This window comes from Pteropus vampyrus, unplaced genomic scaffold (assembly GCF_000151845.1).
Source record: "Pteropus vampyrus isolate Shadow unplaced genomic scaffold, Pvam_2.0 Scaffold435, whole genome shotgun sequence".
Taxonomy (NCBI): Eukaryota; Metazoa; Chordata; class Mammalia; order Chiroptera; family Pteropodidae; genus Pteropus; species Pteropus vampyrus.
Genome location: NW_011889216.1, coordinates 63,280 through 84,956, shown reverse-complemented (window position 1 = coordinate 84,956; position 21,677 = coordinate 63,280). Strand labels below are relative to the sequence as shown.

The following is a 21,677-nucleotide window of genomic DNA, read 5'->3' as shown; positions in this document are numbered from 1 at the left end:
GGGGACGATGAGAGGAGTTGACTCAAAGTACAAGTTTGGTGGGTCTGGATCTTGGAACTCGGAACCGACTTTGGGTCTTGGCTCTCATTGTATGTGCCTTTCGCCCCAAAAGTTTACTTTGTTGTAAATACCTAAAATTATCTCACTCCACTGCTAGAGGCCTCTCTACTGCTTTTTCCTTTTTGATGTATGGAGTGGATTTGGAAAGAATACTTCTCACACTTTATTTCCATCACTAGTGTTGATTATTCCCACTTACACAGTTAACACTCCATCAGAGTTAAGTTGTCTCTCCGAGTCCCTTCCTGTTGTGATTCTTTCTGTTAAAAACATGGGTGGAGAGATGGTGTTGTCACCAGGTCAGATCCACATGGTCCTGAGAGAGATCACAAATTTGTAGAAAGGTCCAAGTGCAGAAAGGTGGCTGTTTCAGAAGAGCCTCTCTGGGAGTTTATGGTATATTCAGCATTACAGTGAGACATTGGCTAACGGCCCTTTACCATGTTTAGAAATAGCGCAGTTTGGAGCAACGCAAGTCATCGTATTTGGGTTTCTTGAGGCACCCAAATAAGGAAAGGGTAGATAGAGAAAATTCAAACCCATGGGCCCACATGTTTTCCTCTTAGAGACTCCCATACCTCTGCTCCAGGGGCAGGGTGACCTTCCCTGCTTCAGCATGTGCGATTTCCTTTCCTCTTCCACTGTAAGCTCTTTGAAAACAAAGACTCTTCTACAGGCACGCTTCATTGATCCAATTTACTTGGATCCGGTTTACTTAGAATTAACTGTCTAACCAACTAAATGCATTTCTTATAAAACTGAAACTTATCCCTTTAGGCTTCAAAATAGTTTTATCAACTAGATTGTGGCATATATGGGAATTATTTTAAATTTTATTTGCCTAATTTTCTAAATACTATATTATGCGTAAGTTTTTCTTTATGAGTGCAGGTTAACATTACTAAAAAGATGATACCGTTCTCTCCTGTGGTGATTCTTCAAGAATATTAGTAACATTTGGAGCTGCTTTGTATTAAATATTCCTAATTAGCTGTGCAGTTTGAGTTCTGTATTGAAGTTCTTGTTTAGGGCCTCTGCATTGCTATACTGGCTGGATTGTCAGTGTGTATATACGTATGGGGACAGTGTGTAGTTTCTGGTTTTTCTCCATTACCATGATATCAGGTATTATTTCTTACTGCTGTTATTTTCACTGCTGTCACTGGGCCTGCCTTTAGCAACCTACCCCTTTCTTCCAGCCTTCAATGAGCTAGAAAATGAAGTAAACAAGCCTGTTAAAATTGTGTTAAATACCAGCTAGAATTTTAAAAAGGATTCACAGGCAGGCATATAGAGTGTTTGGATTTGAGAACAATAATCATTTCCTTTTCATTTAATCCTGGGTTTCTAGAGACATTGTGAATTTTGATGTTGCTAGAAGGTTTGAGAAATTACTGGACATTACCATATTTTATTTGTGTCCTAGTATGTTGCGTAGTAGTGCTCAGAGTTCAGTAGCTGCTTTAGTTGCTTGTTATAGCAGTCTCGTTTCACTGACTTTTAAGAATAAGCCTCCCACCACCAATACTAGAGATGTGAAGGCTGGGACCAGACACTGATCAGCTGGTCACCTGCACAGTGTGTTTTATCTTCAGGGGACTGGTGTTGACAAGGCAAAACTGAAAGAGGAATGAGAGAAAGAGAGTGGTAAAGTTGAATGCTCTGTGTCTGTCCTCCTCAAGTTGGGGATGCAAATCAGAAGCCTGGTTCCACTTTATAAGTAAGATCCACCTTATATCCTCCCCAAGTTGGGGATGCAAATCAGAAGCCTGGTTCCACCTTATAAGATCCACCTTATAAAGTCAAAGACTTTGGGAGGCAGTTTTGCCTCCTCCCAGCAAAGGTCTTGGGGGTCATAAGGGGAGGAGCACACTTGTGGCTTAGTTCATACTGAGCTCATGGGAAGTGAAAACAATGAGAGAGGAAAAGCTCTGTCAGTTCCACAGTTCCCTGGGGGCTGAGTAAAGGGAAGGTTTTCTTGGACCCATTCTGAGGACTAAGTCATTTTCTTGATTTGTGTGCTGAGTTCCTGGATTACTGTGCCGCAATAGATTATTCTTCCCTCACACCAGCTTCATAAAGTATTACTGCTTTCAGATTAAAATTGTTTTTAATAGAGGCAAAAAACAGAGATGAAGATAAATGTTTTTAAAAAAAATCATAAGCTTTGTTTTCAGCTCTTCTTTTTATAACGGTATCATGCTCTCAGGACAGACTCTCCTGAAGAGAAGAGGATACGAATCTGTGAGACAGAAACATGGGCTCTGCTTTGACCTAGCTAATAAGCCCATTGGGGATGGATGGAATAGACAGATGAATCAAGTCTGTGGAGAACCTTAGTCTTATTTGGGACTGTGTAATAGTGGTGATAAATGCAGGGAGAGGCAGTTAGCCTATGGGAAAAATTATGTCCTCCTTAAATGAACACAAAAAACCGAAAGTCGTTATCGCTAGGAAAAGCTCTTTCCTCGATTACTTCTGAATAATTGATAGAATATGGTCAGCCAGTGAGGATCTAGCAAATGGAAATGGCAAAGACTTCAGGGCACTTTCCTGGGTTCATCTCTCTGTTAGAAGTAGAAAGGAAGAAATCATTCCAGAAATCATAAAGGAGAATACTGAGCATGTTTTCAGAAAACAGGAAGGAAAAGACTTTGGCTAATCTCTTCAGGAAATTCCATTTTCCTGAACAAGAGAGACTCTAATTATTGAGGAAAAGGACTTGTATGTACATAGCAGGAGACTAGCGAGAAAGGAGAGAGACCTTTATTTCACTGAAACTTAAGCCAAAGAATTCTCCCAAGGTAAACTTTCTGGGAAGGGTAGAAAAAGACTTGAAATTTAGAGAAGAAATCTATTAAGTCTGAAAATAAGAGGCTTTCCTCATTTTTAAATTCTCCCTATGTAGGTTTTGTAGTCAAGAGTTGAGATCATTCTGAGCCTTAAACGACCTCCCCGCCTGCACCCCCTGAACCAGCCTGGCCTTTCAGTCTGGAAGTGTGTGGTGGTGGTGGCATCCTACTGATGAGCCATATCAAGAAACCTGCATGTGCCTTCATGCACTCTGTATTTCATATGTGTTTATATTTACTATGTATTCAGGCCAGGCTTCAGACTCACTCTTCCACTCAGAGACAAGAAAAAACAAGAGGGAAAAATGGAAGCCTTTTTCGGGTCCGTAGGTTTCTCACCAAGGTTCACTTCCTCTAGTGGTGCATTTGAAGCATCTAAGGCGGTCGGCCTTTTCCTTCCTTGTCTTTGAGGCTGGGCTGACAGGATGTCAGTGCAGCAGCCTTCTCTAGGACTATTCTCTGTCCTAATTCAAGTTGAGCAGAGTCCAGGGTCAGGGACTACATATACTTGGCAGCTACTGTCTGTCCTACTATGGAGCCAGAACGAGAAAACCCTGTAAACCTCATTTGATTTTTTGCATCATGGAAAGCAAGCTTAGTCTTCCCTAAGAGCACATGTGAAAACCCTTGGAAGACAGAGCCTGACACGGAGCTGAAAGACTGCCAATCTGCACAAAGATACTTACTCCTTCCTTTCATTGAATTACAAGGACAGGATCAGCCCATCTACATTTTGGCCGGTTAGAGTCACTAGAGAATAAAGCAAATGAGGTCAGCATTAGCTACCTGCCCTTGGAGAGAAAGGAAATCACACTTGGTATGACCTGTCTGTCACTGGGAGGTTTAGGTATCTCCAGCTTTACAGCAGCCAAGATAAGTTGGATAGGCATGCCTATCCCCACCTTGTGCTGACCCGTGGCTTGGCTTGTTGATTTTTTTCTCCCTTCTTAAACAAGGCTACTCCAACAGTAACTACTAGGTTCCAAGGATATAAAAAGAATGCTCTAGAACAGGGTTTCTCAACCTTGGCACTCATGCATGACATCTTTGGCTGGATAATTCTTTGTTGTTGAACAGCTATCCTGTGCTTTGTAGGATGTTTAGCAGCATCTCTGATCTGCATCCACTAGATGCCAGTAGCAGCCCTTCCCCAGTATGACAACCAAAAATGTCTTCTAGACATTGCCACATGTCCCCTGGAAAGCAGACTTCCTCAATTGAGAACCACTGCCTTGGAAGAAATTTGCCATTTATATGTGGGAAATAGCATTCAGTTGGAAAGAGTGCTCATTGATTAAGTTAAATATTTATGTAGTAAGCAAACTTCTGATAATCTGATTATGTGTCTGTAGTAGCAACAACTGCCTCTAAGTCAGCCTTTCTTTAGGCCAGGCCCTGGATTCTTTATTTTCATGGGTATCAATTTGTGCCTGGTTTAAAAACCTCCTAGTCACTTTCCCTAGCATCTGCAGTTTGTTTTGCCTAAAGTTGTTGATGCAGGTGTTGGTTGATGATGCATTTCTAAAGAGGAGCTTCCTTTGTGGAAATACTTCAGGGAGCCTCCTTGTTCTGTGCCTTTAAGGGGAGACTACAGCCTGTCAGTTGTTCTAAGCCCAGGAGCTCACAGCTCGCTACTGATATTTATATCCCTTATGTGACCACCTCCCGTCCCACCCCCTTCATCCCCCCCCCCAAAAAAGAATTCCACCGCTCTGTAATAATCCTCTCCACACCCACCATAGGAACTGGGTGGGGAGAAGGTGAAGGAGCCTTTAAGTTTGCTTCATGTTGAACTTTTTCCAGCCCCATTTTAAAGTATCACCATTAGTGTTTCAAACATCAGCACCACAAACAAAATCCCAAGATTGCAACCTTTACATCATCTTAAAGGAGCCTTACGCCTTAGTGAATGTTGGAAAACCTAATGGAAGGTTGTAAGAAAGTGCTGATGGCTTTCACAAAACTCTGTCTGGAAATTTTGATAGCAAGAGAGGATTTTAAAGCAACTAAACGAATATATCCTCAACCAGAAGAAAGGACTGAGCAGTTTGATTTCAGTTTACTGAAATTCTTCACATATAGTGTCAGCACGTAACATTTGCAGCTAAGATTTTTCTTATGATTTTGTACAAGAAAAACAAGAATTTACCGCATGTAGAACTCATGTTTATTGTTGAGTATTCGACGAGAGAACATGATTGAGATGAACACAGACTTGCAGAACAGGCCAGTTTCTCACTGTGTCTGGAAATGCATGGTAAGTGGTCTCAGCCTCAGCCTAGTCCTGGAACTTCAGAAAAGTACCCTGGGCACTTTTAAGTTAGCTAGCTGGGTGGCACACGAGCTATAAGCAGTGAGCCCCTAGGAAGTGCAATGAGTTGCTTTGAAGGTTTCATTGTTAGAGTTGGTTGGTCCACCAGGAATAAAATGAGTCCCACGGGGAGTCGTGTCAGGTCACTGCGCCAAAAGTCTGTCTCCTGCCAAACAGATTTTTCCCAGGTCTCAGCTGTCTGGGTTGGAAAAACCTAGCTATGGGGAGAATGTGCTTCCTCCCCACCTTCCTCAAAATTATGCCACTGCCACTACCAAATGCTTTTCAAATACCAGTCTCTGGTATTGGCTGTGGAAGATTAATGGGATACACTTATTCCCTAGGCCTGCACAAGCTATTTTCCTACTACCAGTACTATGATTTCAAATGTGGACCTTTCAGAACTTTGACCACTTAAGGATGAGAATAAGTGCTACGTGGTTATGGTCTACGTGGTTATGGATCCCTTTGTGGGGGATAGGAGTAAGGGGTTCCATATTCCTTTCTGTCCATCCTTACAGAGCGCTTGTGCCAGTCCTTGTGGTAGGTGCTGGAGTCTCAAGACAATAGTATAGTATGGGAGACAGACACAAAGAATTGCAGTGGTAGTGATGTAGAAGTAAGTGCAGTAAGAGAGACCCAAGTCTAAATGATCTCTAACCCACCCCCGCAGTAAATCAGACATTTGAAATCCCAGTTGCAGGTAAGAAAACAGACTTGAAGATGTTAAGTAACTTGTTCAAACCATACAGCAAAGTAAATGTTAGAACTGGAAATGAAAAGGTCTTTTTGGCACCAAAGCTCATGCTTGACCAGTGGTTCTCAACTGGAGGCAGTTTTGCCCCTCGGGGACATTTGACAATGTCCAAGGACATTTTTTTTATTGTCATGACCGGGGAGGCTGCTGCTGCCTCTAAACATCATATAATACACAGGATAGCCCTTTACAACAGAGAATCATTCAGCCTACTTCTGGAAAGATAGGGTTTGGTATTTTGCCCTCTTCAGATTCCATGACAAGTAAGAGTTAACTTACTATGAAATAGTTCCACTGCCTGGGGAAGTTTCGTGGTTTTCCTCCCTTTTTTTGAGAATTAGTTAAGAAATAGTGTTGGTTCCGAGAGTGACTTATACAGACCTGTTGGATAAAGTCAGGATCTTGGTAAACTAATTTGAGTCAGTGGCTAAAGAATTCTCTCCATGCTTGACCAGTCCCCACCCCACCCTGCCACAAGGCTCCTGCTGTGGAAATCAATCAGCTGTGTATCTGAAGCTGCTTCCTGTAGGGTGTGTTATGGAATGGCATCAGCCCCTACACCAGCTGGGAGTGCTGATCTCAGTGTGATTTTATCAGACGGTCTCTTTTGAGCCTTGCTGTTAGGAACAAAGGATCCTCTGTTCAGAATGCAGAAAGCTAGTGTGATTGGACAGCCAGCGTGTACGCACATGGTTCCCACGGAAAAAAAACCACATAAATTATGCTGTAGCCTTCTAAAACTTGGGCTTCCGAGGTGGTTTTCCCTTAGCTTCTGTCTGTTTTTAACCCTTCTTTCTGTGAATGTTTATCTTTCCTCCAGATCAATGCAAGAGACATCTGATCTGATGAATTAAATGGTGGCATTCTTCAGAACTGTTCTGTGTCTGTGCCTTCAGTCTTTTTCTTTTCCAGTCTTGGAAACTACATTTTTGATCCCCACTATCTTTCCAGTCTTATTTCCTATATAGACCATCTACTCCATCCACTTATTCCCCAAACTCCTTATATATTTTACCTATTTGATTTCTACCCATACCTGAAGCCTTGGCTAAAGTCCTATATCTCCACAAAGCCATCTTGATCTCCCCAGCTCACCACTCCTGATCTCCTAGATCATTTAATATGTGTAACTCATTTGGCCCTGATCATATACTTCCTATTTTTGGCATTTTCTGATTATATGTATTTGTCTCTCATCTCAATAAATCCGTTTTTGTGTCCCTCAAAGTAGCTAGCATATTGGTATAAATGGAGAAATAAATGTTCTTTATTTCTCATTAGCCATGTGAGGATTCAAAATTCTGTCTACTCTGCAAGACTCGAGGTATATTCTTTGTGTGTCCTGAGAAATTCTAATCCTGGCCTAGATTCCTCATCTCTCCATCTTGCTTCTGGGCTCTCTTCCTTTTCTACCAGTTAGAATATGTTAGAGGAACACAATTTCATTTCAGTATTAGCCCAAACAAAGCAAAACTAAGAAAGGAATTTGCTACTTCAGATGTACTTAAAGAAAGCCAGATTAGAGTCATTGTCATTTAAGCAATCAGTTGGCAATTAAGAAGTCTTCATATTTCATTTAACTTGATGTAGTGAAAAAAAATTTAATATGAGTGTGAGTCAGAAATATCCCACTTTAAATTCTGGCTCTATCATTTACTACCTGAGTGAACTTCGGAGAAATTACTTAACCTCTGTATAGTTATTTCAACTATAAAATGTGAGGAGTGGTAAATCATACCTTTAGAGTTTTTATAAGAATTAAATAAAGTGATGTAGATGCAAGCCCTAAGTATATATTAAGTGATCGATAAATGATAATATCCTTTTATTTAAAAAAAAAAAAAAAGTTTATCCAGACATACAAATTAGAATATTAAATTTTCTAATTTTATATTAAAAAATAATGAAAGTTTTGCCTAGGGATGATCATTCTCCAGAAGACTTAATCTAAGGCCCAGCCCAAGATTAGATTCATTCTTTTCTTCTTGGAAAAATGCAAACGAGAATAAATTAAAATTAGTTTGATGAAAGCTGTGAAACAAGTGAATGGACAAATAGCCTCCCTGAGCAGTTTTTGTGGGGAACAAGTGTAGGGCTTGTTTCTAATCCTAGAGCAGCAATACATATGTGGGTTTAGCTCATGACTCTGTAACACAGTTTTAAATATACTTTATGTATACATACATACATATACATGTGTTTGTTTATTCATTAAATTGTTAATTTATTCATATCAGAATCCCACCTCTTCTTTTTGACCTTGGCTTATATACGTACAAATCAATGGTATTTTTATATCAGCCAGAATTAACCAGAAGCCAGTTACCAGCTCAGTGACTTCCCCAGTCACTCAGAGTTACCCATCAGATCAGCTTTACTGATCTCAGGGTCCTTGGCCTAATTAGTTTTTAACATAGACCATGTTCTTGTCCTCTGTTGCCATACAATGGCAACTACCAAGTCCGCATCTTTGGGAGAGACACCTCTTAACATTAATCATTAATTAAAACATTGAGATGTGAAGGGAAAAAATATCTTAATTTCAGAGGAAAGCAGCTCAAAAACACAGGTATAATTCATCTTTCTGCCAAATATTTATACCACATCAAGATGTTTTATAAGAAAGCTTCAATTCTTCATAGTTTCAGCAAATATGTATTTCAAATATTTGGTAATATATATATATGAGTCAGGGGAAGAAGATACAAATTCAAAGAAATTGAATTTAGGTCTTTTCCAGCTTGAATTTATTGTATCCATTCAAGTGAACCATTTAATATCTTTATCATCTTACAATTCACTCCCAAAGGAAGAGTTCTGATTTTGATATAGTTCTTTAAATTCAAACCTAGATTACCTATTTGTAATCAATGATGAGAATTGTTTTAGTAATAAAATGTAAGAGATAATCTTCAGAAATCTCTTTCATCTGTATCATTTATTCTACCTCCTTTTCTAATATTGGAGAGAGGATCCCTACAGCAAAATTCCTTGAGAGATTCAACCCAGGGACCTGTTAAATGGAAATAGCCAAGCAACTTTATGAAGTTTTTAATTTGTAAAAGTTGTGAAGTCATGTAACTCCTGAATTTGAAAGACTATTCTCAGTCCCAGGTGAAAGCCCATATGGTCATTTTCTCAGGAAAGCCTCCCCTGAACCACCAGACCACATTGAGCCCCTTAATCCATGCTCTCATAGCATTGTTTGCTTTGTTTCCAGAGTACTTGTCACAATTGAATTAAAATGAATGTCTGTCTCCCCTACTAAAATGTGAGTTCCTGACCCGTCTTGCTTATCACTCTCCCTTGCATAGTTTAGGGCACATAGTAGACCACAGTAAATATTTGTTGAATGAATGAAAAGAATCAAGGATATACCTTGTGAAATTACTTGCCTTAAGAGGTCAAGAAACGGAGCCCAAAGAAACATAAAAGGACTGGCTAGAAAAGAGGCATCAGGATAGCAAAGTGCAATGGAAGCCAAAAGAACAGAAACTTAAGAGGGGAGGACCAATACTTACTTCTCACCGCTACTTATCCTTAATCCCTAATCTGATCCACACCCCATCACAGTGCTGAAACTGTTCTCTTGAAAGTATTCACTGACTTCCTATTTGCCAAGTCTGGTGGCCTTGTCATACTCATTGTCCTAATCCTTTATGTAGCATTTCTTAAAGCCCCCCTGTCCATTTACTTTCCTGACATTGTACTCTCTCCATTCTCTTCACTGGCTGTTCTGCTTTCTTTTTTGGTTTGTCCTCCTACCGTCCAAACATGTGATTCCTGAAATTCTGTCACTCGCCTTCTTCCCCACTCCACAGGTGAACTCTGAGATATCCAACCCCTCACTGTTCTATGGGAGAAGGCTTCCAAAGCTGTATCTCTACCCTGAACATCAATCTTTTGTGTGAGAGGCCTTCCTAGACACCTCCATATGGATATAGCCTTTGAGTACTTCACACTCAGTATGCTCTACATTGACTGTATTATCTTCAAATATTTTCTTCCTCCCTGCTGCCATTTTATAGTAGTACTATGCCTTCGGGAATCCAAGAATAATACTACAGCATTATTTTAAATTTATTTTTCCCTTTAACCTCTACCTGCTATCTGGTCAGTTTTGAAATCCAAATATCCTGCCTCTGCAATTTCTTTTATAGCCCCCTTCCTCATTTTCACAAGTTCAGGCTTTTGTTACTTCTTTCCTAAAATCCTCCTAACTGATTGCTCCAACTTCAGTATTCATTTGTATGATCTATCTGTACATATTAACACGAATGCAGCATCCCTAGACCTATACGCTCAACTCCAGGAATTGTTACTTTGGACAGGTAAGTTTACCATCCCAAGTTTCATTTATAAATTAAGGATTTGGATTTTTTTAATGAGAAAATATATATTAAATGGCAGCTGAGTGAACACTCATTCCCAAATTCTTAGGAAACTTTTCACACACCACTCAATAACTCTCATTACTCCTGGTAGATTTAAACAAATAAATCTTGACATAGTAATGGTTTTCTGAATAAAGCATAAATTCTTTGGCTTAGTATTTAGGAGCCCTCACGAATTGACTTTGAGCTACTTACCATTCTGACCTCTCATTTTTCCTTTTCATACACCTTGTTTTCAAGCCACACTAACTTCAGATTTGCTTCTTTAGGGTCTCTGCCTTTTTAGTTTTCCTGCCTCTATCCCTTAGAAATTCTTATCTTCATCATATCTATATATACAAGTCCTAAAGAGTAAACTTAATTTTCTCCATAAAGCCTCTCTGCTCCCCCGCCTGCCTTCTTCCCACTCTTTTGTCAGGTCTTTTCTAACTTGCAAAGCCCCATGCTTTCGTCATCAGCACTGTCTTGGTGAGTGGCTAAAAGAGGGATTAATACACTGTCTTTTGGAAAGTCTACAATCAGGAAAGGGCTTACAGGGGTCATGAGAGTTCCTGCAGGGCATGTGGCAAGTTTTCTCATGGGTTCAGGAATACATGAGAGCTCAAATAGCGGCAAAATCCTTAGTATCCCATGTAGAGCAAGCTTTACATCTTGCTCTATTGCTTAATAAGCCATTCAGTAGCCACGTTTATATAATAAAAACATCGAAGGGTGGTAGTGACTGATGCCCAACAGGTACAGACTAATATACTGTGGAGTTTCCACTTGCTACTAAATAAATGCTTATAAAGTCTAGAGATCCTAAGATGAAAGGCATTTATTTAGTAGATTTAAAATGTGCAAGATCCAACCAGTCTTCTGTATCCTACTCTAGTCAGAACTAATCCTCCAGGAGAGGGGGTGGATGAAAAGGCATTATCAAATCTGAGGAAGTGTGGATCTGGGGTCTCCAGATTGTCCTAGGGGTCTAGTGGTTTAAGTCTGGCGCAGAAAAAGGCAAAGTGCCAGGTCCAAAATGTGGAAAGAGAGCTATGCTAGGGCATGTAGAGACTCTACCCGGCTGTCTTTAATTAGGAAGACAGCAGGAAGGGCCAGGATTGTTCTTTCTTCTAAGTTCACTGAAGGAAAATCTGACACCGAATTCTGTTCTTAGGAATTTCTAAATGAGTAGAGAATTCTTTGAACTCTGTAATCAATTAACTGGAAACTAATTTGAAATTTGGCTTCAGCATATATATTCGTGGTTACAGGAGTAGGAAGAGCATCTGAAGTGGTTCTTTGGAGCTCCCCGTACTTCTTTTTTAAAAAGTTTACACACAGCGTGTATAATGAACAGATGTTTTATGTTGTTGTTTGTGTTGTTGTTGCTGTTGTTGGAGCTATCAGGGTAACAAGAGTCTGAAAGCTGTATCAGGTATTTATTTCAGTCACTGCAATGGTTATTGGCAGAGTTCCACATACCAAAACTAAAGAGAAACTCATGAACAGATAAAAAGACATGGAGGAAAGAGACATTGTGCTTCCTCTCTTGATTTCTTTCTAAACATATCAGTGAATAAAAAAAGAAAAAAAAATAAGGAGCAAAGCACTCTTTGGCTTCTTGTTTTGGGTGGGGGGATTGGTCAACTTTATGTTATCCTTTCTACAGAGTTGTGTTTGAATTTTTGGAGGTTTTCTCTAATACTGTCCTAAACTTTAGTCAGAGAGAGTGTGACTTAAGCTAAAAAGTAATTTGAATCTGAACTTCATAGTTGCTAAAATGCTCCACTTATTTGTATTATAATCTGAAGCATTGGTGAGAGTGGTGAAAATAGGGTAGATAGGTGTGGGGTGGGATTAAGAAAATATTGAATTGATTGGCAACTGACATGGTGAGGAAACAGGAAAGGAATTTCTGCCCATGAAGTTTGTGATTCCAAATCAAGATCATTCTTTATAATAGAATAACCATCCACCCTTAGTCCAGAGCCAGAATTCCTCAGATTCTTCCAACCAGAGGGGCCCTGGCACAATAAACAGCCTGTTATGATATCTGAACACTTAAGTGAGTGTATTTGGCTAGGGAGATTTGCTAGTGAAATCGATCTTGCCTTCCCTGGGTTTTTCCAATTGTACTGAATAATTAAAGGAAAATTAAAACCTGGATTCCCTGAAATGTTAAGTATCAGATTTGTAAGTTGATCAAGCCCTAAGACACAGTATGTCAGTTAGATAGGACCTTAAAATTTATTCTGAACAAACTAATAGAGGATTTGTAAATTCGTTTCCTCAAATCTCTACCAAGTGATTGCTTGAATTTCTGCTCAAATACCTCCAGGGTCAGGAATGTCATCACTTTAGGGGCCACCCTATTCTTTGAATAGCTGTGAGAAAGCTCTTTGTTGGTTGGAATTCTGCCCTTGGATCTTAATGTGCCAGCTTAAGGAGACATCCAGAACAAGCTTCCTTCCTCCCACATCCCAGTCCTTCAGATATTTCTTGTTGATCATATTGCCTGAAACCTTCCCTAAGTTAGGCATTCTTGGTTCTTTCTGCTGTTTGTTCCTCAGAGGACAAGGATTTCTAGTGTCTTGCAGTATAGGACCAGGAGGACTCAAGATTCTGGGGGCAGCTCCTTTAAAAGTTTTAGAACTAAAGAATATTAAAGTTAGAAAGTCTGTCAAAACAATCTAGTCTGCACCACTGCCGCACCTCCCCCGCCCCACCCCGCCCGGGTCAGTTTACAGACGGGGAGAGAGTCTTTTGGATTTCAGTGGGCAGAATTGATCAGCAGCCTCTTTGGAAATGAGAAATGAAGTGTAAATCATTTTGCCAGTGAAAGGTCTTTTACTTACTTAATTCTGATCGCAGGCTTCAGCCTATACCTCATTTTTCCCAAGGACCCCTCTGGCTCCCTAAGTAGGCCTAAGGCCCAGCTCAAGGTTTCACTGTTTGATCTCCATACACCAACTGTTGGCTTCACTTAGTGTTTGTGTAAAGAATAGAAATAGCTTTCCATAAGTTTGACCATCTATATTGACCCTAGGTCCAACAGAGATTCGGAAATTTTAGATCTCTTTTGTTTTCCTTTCAGAAAATAACCACAAAGGGAGCAGAGTATTGCACTCCTTCAGCAAAGTAGCTGCCTCTGGTGGACAGTTTCCTGGGTTGCCCTTTGTACTTTCAACAGTCACCAGGTGACTGACTGTATGGCTTTTCTGAAAGCCAAAAAGCTGTGGATGGGATTGTGGGCCACCTTTCTTTAGTATTTTGCGTCTTGAAACCTTAAATACAGACTCATGCTTTTCAGTTAGCCCCAAGGAGGCTCAGGTTTCCTTGGGTGTGGGCAGCAATAAAGGAGCCCAGGTGTTTCAGTTTGGGGCATTGCAGCTGGCATCTCCACTGCCTCCTTCCCCCAATCCCTATTCCTCAGTTAATGACACTACTCAGGTCTGTGGGCAGCGAGATCCTGGTGGGAAAATGGACCAAAACCTAATGTACATGAGAAGGGGGAGAGAGAAGGTACCTGTAGTTTATCCAATAACTTGGACTCTGAGCGTGACTGAATTCCTTCGGACACCCGGAAAGTACTGGGTTTAAGGCTAGAGTGTTCTTGGGCCCGGCAGGGGCGCGCTAAAGGTGACATTGGAGGGACTCGGACAGCCTTTGGCTGCAGAGCGAGGCAAGCGGCCCGCTGCAGCCGGCACGACCCTGCCGGCAGATGGGGCCCCGAGTGGCCCTTGCCAGACAGCCTGGTAGCTGGAGGAGGCGGGGGAGCCCCTTCTGGATTTGCTCGCCCTTGGACTGAGAACTGAGCCCGGCGGGTTGGGACCCAGCGGGGGCGGCAGGGGGCTTGACAGGCAGGAGGAGGGCGGGCCTTTCCTTTGTCAGGGGATTTGCGCGGCGCGGCCGAGGCTCGCGCAGCGCAGCGCAGCTCCCTTCCTCTCGCCCTCTCGGGGGCGGGGCTTTCCCTCGGGCCTGGGGGCGCGGGGGGCGTGGGCTTGCTGAGCCGAGCGGCTGGCGTCCTTACTCCCTCGCCCAGAACCGCGCAGCAGCCCCTCCTTCGATGCCTCGGTCTCCAATCCTCTCCGCCGCTCCCTCTCTCTCCGCTCGAGTCGCTCCTTTTCCCTGCCCCCGCCGCGGCTCCGCCTCCGCCCTCCTCCCCTGGGCTCTCCGCTTCGCGCTCCCGGGCTTCCAGGGGGGTTGCCCGGGCGGGGCGGCGCGGCGGCGCGGGAAGGGGGAGAGAGCCGCTCGCCAGCCTAGCACTTCCAGCGAGCAGCGGGCGAGCGGGCCGCGCTGCGCGACGAGAGGGAGGAGGGCTCGCCCCCGCCCGGCCCGAGCGGAGCCTTTTGTTCCCAGCCAGAAGTTTGCATGCCGGGACCGTGACAGCTGCGGGCGGGGAGGACGGCGGGACTGGCGGCGGCGGAGAATAGAGACGGCTGCTTGTCATGCAGCCCACGGCACGGCGGCTGCGGGCCGGGGACTGGCGGCGGCGGCGGGGGAGGTGTCGCCCACAGCACGCGGGACTCAGCTGCCGGAGGGACAAACTAACTTCCTGAGCGCGGGACCGGGAGGCCGCCGCGGCCCGGAGCCACCTGCCAGCCTGCGGTGAGGCGACCTTGGCCCTTGGGGCGCGTGGCATGGCGCGGGGGAGTGGGCCGCGCTGAGCTAGACCTTCCAACAGACCCTCGGCTGCTGCTGCAGCCTGCCGGCCTCTGAAAGGCCGGGCGCCGGGCTCCACTCGCCTTGTTTTGCGGTCACAGCGAAGGGCTGTTCTGGGAGCCACAACAATGCCATGATGTTTTGGAGACAGGAAGCCCCAAGCTGGCCCCGAATGAAGGACTTCCTGTGTTTAAAGTTGCAGGAATATCCGCCTACCAGCCCAGTTCAAATGCAAACACCCGAACTAGGGAGGACGAATGGCTAATTCAGACCAGCTGGACTCCTTATCCAGGGTTGGAACTGAGGATAACATGAAAGGAATTCTTGGGAGCTTGGGCCATACATGAAGACTAAGGGGCTGTGCCATTGTTGTTAAAGGACACAATCGGTAAATCCTCTGCTTCCAACTCTGGGAGAGAAGTGAGTGAAACTAGATATTGAATAAGACTTGTCAATATCACGTGATTTTTTTTTTTTTATTGACTAAATTGGAGCAGTGCTCTTTTAAAAACAGAAGCCATACAAGGAATTATTTTATGTTTGTTGATTAAATGGTCACTTACCTGCAACTATGAGGCTGCTAGCCTGTGAGGAAAAAGCTGTTCCTCTTAGAACTTCCCCCCGAATGGTTTCAAAGTGGGACTTCCAGGCCTTTCTGAAGGGCAAATCCAGTTGGTTTGAGATTATGAATATGTAAAGAGGTTTTTAATTTATGCAGAATGCATTTTGGGGGAACTCATGAAAAACTTTTAAAAGGTTGAAGGTTCATCTTGATTTAAAAAGTATGGGTAAGCCACTCAGCAGGCCAGACTGTTTAAGGCAGAACCCCACCTGCCTGGGGAAAGGAGAGGAAGAGGATGGCTATATAGAGGATTGCTATGTTCCACAGCGGTCTATATATGACACAATGAGGATAAATGAACAAATTGACCAGGGGTCAAAGCTTAATCAGACTTCAAAGAGCACCATGGAAAAGATGGAAGGAAGTAGTATATCCAGCAATGGTACGTTAGGAGCAGCATCTAATGTTTTTGAGTCTAGAGCACCAGAAGGCAAAAAACTGGATGAGAGAATAATATTTGATGCACTGAAGCTAAGCAGCGATGTGCAGAAGTCAGCACCTGTTCCGCCCAGAAGGCGACCAAATGCAGAACGCAAAGACAATGTTAACAGGAGATCATGGAAGTCCTTCATGCCACCCAATTTCCCAGAATTTGCAGAAAGGATGGAAGCTTCTCTCAGTGAAGTTTCAGAAGCTGGTGCTTCAAATCCTTCTTTGCAAGAGAAAAAGGACTCCAGTTCTGCATTAACAGAAAGTTCTGGTCATTTGGACCACAGGGAACCTCAGTCAGAGTCAGTAACTCTGGAACATGTGTCCAGATCCATAGGTGTTCCAGAAGTGCAGGATGTGAAAAACTTAAGTGGAGACTGCCAAGACTTCAGATTTCAGCAACACAGTGAGAGCTCTCCCCATGAATTCCAGCCTCTAGAATCAGAAGCTGTAGCAGCAAGTGGTAACACAGATGTAATGCAGGAACACAGATTCTCAAGTGCAACCTGGCCCAGAGCCATGAAAAGTTTGACTAAGGGAGGCTTCAGTGAGAAGCAGCACCCCCTTGGGGACACAGCTTGTACTGTGGAAATGCCACCTCTCTCCCCTTGCCTGAGTGAAGAGCTGTTGGATCCAGAATTGCATGTTCTCATAACTCCCAGCCTGAGAGAGAAAACAGAGTCTGAACTAAAGTTTGAGGAGGATGAGCGATGGATCATGATGGAGGCTGAGGAGGAGTGGGAGGAGGAGAAACTGTCAGAGAGAGGAAACACTTTTCTAATGGCAGATGAGAAGAACAGTCTGGCAGATATTTTTGAAGAAAGACAACAAGCAAACACTATGGCACTGGTGGAGGACGGAGCCAATGGCTCAGCTGCTGTCTTGGGGACCTTTGACCACCTAGCTCTTGGTCAGATTTATTGTTCTGATGACCTACAGCAAGCTAAGAACCCTTTGGCTTCTGTTCTCAAGGATATACCTCTTGATTACAGTTATGTTGTCACAGGTGAGAGTGTAGTGGATGAGTCGATAAACAGAACTGCTCAGGAGCTGAAGGATCTTGTTTCTGATTTAGAGAGCACTGTTGGTCCTGTCGATTCAGAGCAGCTTTCTGACACAGATTCAGTGCAGATGTTTCTTGAACTTGAAAAAGAGTGTTTATGTGAAGGAGTAACTCCTCTAGTTGAGCTGGAGAACCAAGCCTCTTTTGAAGGGCTGGCCCCATCCCAGGATGCAGAAAATTCACTGGTAATTAGTCATTTTCCAGGGGCTGCCTTAGAAAAGGAACACATAGGACTTTTAAAGGTAAGGATAAAGGACTATGATACTGGATTGGATTGTGAATATTTTCATGCCCTGGATGATTCTCAGGTGCCTAATGCTGTGGAACTTGTTGACCACTCCGATACCAGGAGGGACACTTCCACTGTTAGTGAGAAGAGTGAAAAAGTGCCTTTTAGCCCCTCGACTGCAGGGGAACTTAAATTCAAATACCCTGCTTATCTGGAGTCTCTGGGAGAGCTGGACCCGAGAGGACTGCCCAGCTCTGATCACAGGGCTTCCCCTGAAGAAAACTTATCAGCCTTTGAAGCTGAGCTTGCCAAAGAAAATGGCAATTTGTCCCAGGTAGACTGCAGTCAAATTGAGGGGAACGTTGAAGAGCGTGTTGAGAGGGTTCCCCTCAGTTCTGCTTTCAGCTATAAACTAACAGATGTTACCTCAGGAGCTGAAGTAGAGATGTTATCATATGGTTCACATTTACTAACAGATGAAATTCATTTGAACACTGAGCAAGGAGTTATTAATCAAGAAAATAACAGTCCAACTTCCTTGGGAAATGTGGACCCTTGTGAATTGTTGTCCATGGAGACAGTTCACGATGAGGCACAAGAGCTGGGTTATGAACCCCAGCCTTTGGAGGGCCAAGCCTCGGCACATTTTCATAGAGACTTCCCAGAACAGGCCTTCCAGGGACTTCAGAGGATGTCTCCAGAGCCAGAGATTCTGAATCTGCACCTGCTGGGTGGAGGATGGAGACATAGCAGAGAGGAAACTGTGAACGACATAAAGCCCAAGCCAAATGTGGTGTCGTTGAAGGGAAGGGAAACAGAAATGAAAGATTCAGATTCATTGCTAAATATCTCGGTGGAGGAACAGATTACCAAGGCTAGTAATACTGAACCAGTTTTGGAGGAATGGATACCCATCCCACAGAAACCTGCCCCAACTGCTGCAGTGCCCATTATAGAAGATTCCCTAGATGCTACAGTGCCTGCCCCAGAGGGGCCTGCTATAGCTGCTGTTACAGTGCCCTTTCCAGAGGAGGACATACCAGTTGCTTCAGTGGTCACCATAGAGGCACATTTTCCAGCTGCTGCAGTATCAGCCCTAGAGGGGGCTGCTGCCCCAGCTACTGCGGTGCCTACTACAGGGGATGACATCCCAGAAGGTTCTGTCACCCCAGTTGCTGCAGTGCCTGCTTCAGAGGAGCCTTTTACCCCAACTGTTGGAGTGCTCACCCCAGAGGAGCCTACAGCCCTAGCTGCTACAGTGCCCGTCCCAGAAGAGCCTGCAACTCCAGATGCTGTAGTGCCCGCCCCGGAGCCGCTTGCAGCCCCAGATACTGCAGTGCCCGCCCCAGAAGAGCCTGCAGCCCCAGCTGCTACAGTGCCCGCACCAGAGGAACCTCCAGCCCCAGCTGCTGCAGTGCCCACTCAAGAGAAGCCTGCAGCTCCATCTGCTGCCATGCCTGCCCCACAGAAGCCTACAGCCCTAGTTGTTACAGTGTCCACCCCAGAGGAACCTGCAGCCCCAGCTGTTGCAATGTTCACCCCAGAGGAGCCTGCAGCCCCGGCTGTTGCAGTGTCTGCCCCAGAGGAGCCTGCAGCCCCATTTGTTGCAATGCCTGCCCCAGAGCAGGCGTCAACTGCAGTTGTTGCAGTGCCTGCCACAGAGGAACCTGCAGCCCCAGTTGTTGCAGTGCCCACCCCAGAAGAACCTACAGCCCCAGCTGCTGCAGCGCCCACCCCAGAGGAACCTACAGCCCCAGCTGCTACAGCCCCAGCTGCTGCAGTGCCCTCCACAGAGGAACCTACAGCCCCAGCTGCTGCAGTGCCCTCCACAGAGGAACCTACAGCCCCAGCTGCTGCAGTGCCCACCCCAGAGGAATCTGCAACTGGTGCAGTGCCTGTTATGGAGGAAGTTTTCCTTGCTGATGTGCCCTTCCTGGGAGATACTGCCCACACTGATTCAGTGCCTATCTCAGAAGAAGGAACTTCTGTTCTAGAAGAGGATCCTCCTGCTGGAATGTGGATCAAGGAGGACCTTGATTCCCCAGCATTTGGAATAAAGGAGGTGACAGGCACAGTGCTTCTTGGGAAAATGCCTCAGGCTACAACTGATGGATTAAATTCAAATGAGGTAATTGTTGCTTGTTTTGTTGAAGGATCTGGAGAGTATAATGAGGTTTGCAAGTTCTAGGACTTGGTGGTGATTAGAAAGGGCACAGAATACTTTGTTTCTCTTTGGGATGCTTGGGCTTTTCTGGTTTTTCTATTGAGTTTATTGGGGAAGAGGGAGAATATGCCTTACTTTCATCTGGCAAAAACTTTATAATTCATATTCCATTTTTTATTCAGTGATAACCCAAGCCCAAAGAAAACAGGAAAGTAAACAGTTATTGGTTTACATTTTGACAAAGATTATTAGAAGGAGAGGATGATTCTGCTTTTGAAAATTACAGTGAGCATTTTCTTTCCTAAATTGAGAGACTGCTAATTGATCAGTGATGTCAATAGTCAGGTAAAGACCAGAGAGTGGACTTTGGGCTAGGACATGGGATATTTAACCATTCTGGGAAAATTAGATTTTCTGAGTCTCCAATTTCCTCATTTGTGATAATAAAATGAGATAACCCATTTAAAGCACTAAGTGTATATAAGATTTCAATCACGGTCAATATCTGTCGTCTCCTCCTTTCGAATAGTTATGTTGGTTAGTTGAAAGAATTCACCAAAGCAGGTTGAAAACAATATACAGATCTGTGAATAATAGCTTTTAAATACAAACCTGTTTCTTAAAGCCAGAATAAGGCGTAATAATGTTTATGAAAAAGATATTTTAGTCATCTTGTAAAACTTTGTGGTCTGAGCCAAGTCACTTTCCTGTACCTCTTGTTTCTTAATCTATGAAATAAGGGAATTGGGCTAAGTGTTCTCCTGGGTCTCTCTTAGCTCCTCATTCTGAGATTCTTAAAGTTAGAGAATAGACTATGTTATGTTAGGAAGCTGTTGGGAACAGTGTCCACATCCTTGAGCACTCCTTCACTAGGAAGTGAAGGTTTTGAGATCACCTGTCTGTAGTTCACTGCTCCAGTGTCCTTTGGTCAGTGGTAAGGAGTGGAGTATAAGAGTTAGAAGTTTAATCTAGTACAGTCAGGGATTACTGAGTACAAAATTGGTTTTGAATGTACACCATCCTCAGGACCCAAAACAATATCTTCCTTGTAGTAGGCATTCACTGTTGACTGGCTCCCTGGATGAATGTCAGTCTCCTGAATATCCATGGATGCTACAAGAAAGATGGGTTCTCTCATCACCCCATTGCAGAGCCTTTCAGGGCAGCCTTAGCTTGTTAGAGCACCACTTAAACAGGCAGTTACCAGCAACGAAAAATCATTCGCTTGTGGGCCATACGCTGCTAATTTTGCCACAGATCTTCCTCCTCAGCTGAGTGGTGGCGGTGTCACCTTGGGCTTCACCAGTTATTTAGAAATGTAGCATCCCATCAAATTAGAATGTATCACCTTTCATATTGATGGATTTGATTCAGTTTTCTGAATTTTAGCAGATTTGGGATTGACACCAAGATCCCAGTAACCTGTCCAAAGTCACAAGCATTCTTGATCATACAGAATATTTCTAGTATAAAGACCACAGCAATCGTCAGTGAAATATAGGAATTAAATTTATAAGGAGTCAATCAAATATGCATAAAGAAAAAAAATTCAGGAAAGCCTCTTTCTTTCAGTCTCTGGGACCTCTGCTTCTCCATCTGCAAAATGAGTAGATGAGGCTAGGTAATACCTAATGATTCTTATAACTACAGGAGGTGGTCATTTTAAGACATATTGCCTGATATAAATGACAGGAGAAGGAAATAGTAGGCCAGCTGCAGGATAATCAGTCCATCATTATTGAAATGTGGTTACTTTATGAAATATATAGAAGCAGGATGCCTACATCTGTGTACAAAAGGAGAAATATAAGCCATAGCCACAGTCAGGACTGTTACTAAAAAGAATGTACAGAGTCTGTTTTGAAAATATTTATGGAAACAAGACAAATATCATTATAGAGGTAACATGAGTATACAGATTTTGCTAAATTGATGAAATATTATTGAAGAAAAAAAGTTTTTCCAAGATTAGAAAATGTGTGGATTTAATTTCTTCCAAAAGGGTCCATAGAGGCAATTGAACCTGTCATTTTTATACATAAACACTTAGAACTTAACAAGTGGTTATATCCAGAATGTGATTTGGAATGATCTGTTTTAGATCTTCTGTGTGTGTGTATCTATGTATAAATGTACACACGTATACATGGTTAAA

The 21,677-nt window shown here is 43.4% G+C and overlaps 1 protein-coding gene across 1 annotated transcript in view; it reads left to right on the top strand.

Moving 5' to 3' along the window:
- MACF1 (microtubule-actin crosslinking factor 1) overlaps positions 1 to 21,677 on the top strand; it is a 298,908-nt gene that overhangs the window by 223,843 nt on the left and 53,388 nt on the right. The window lies entirely within an intron of this gene.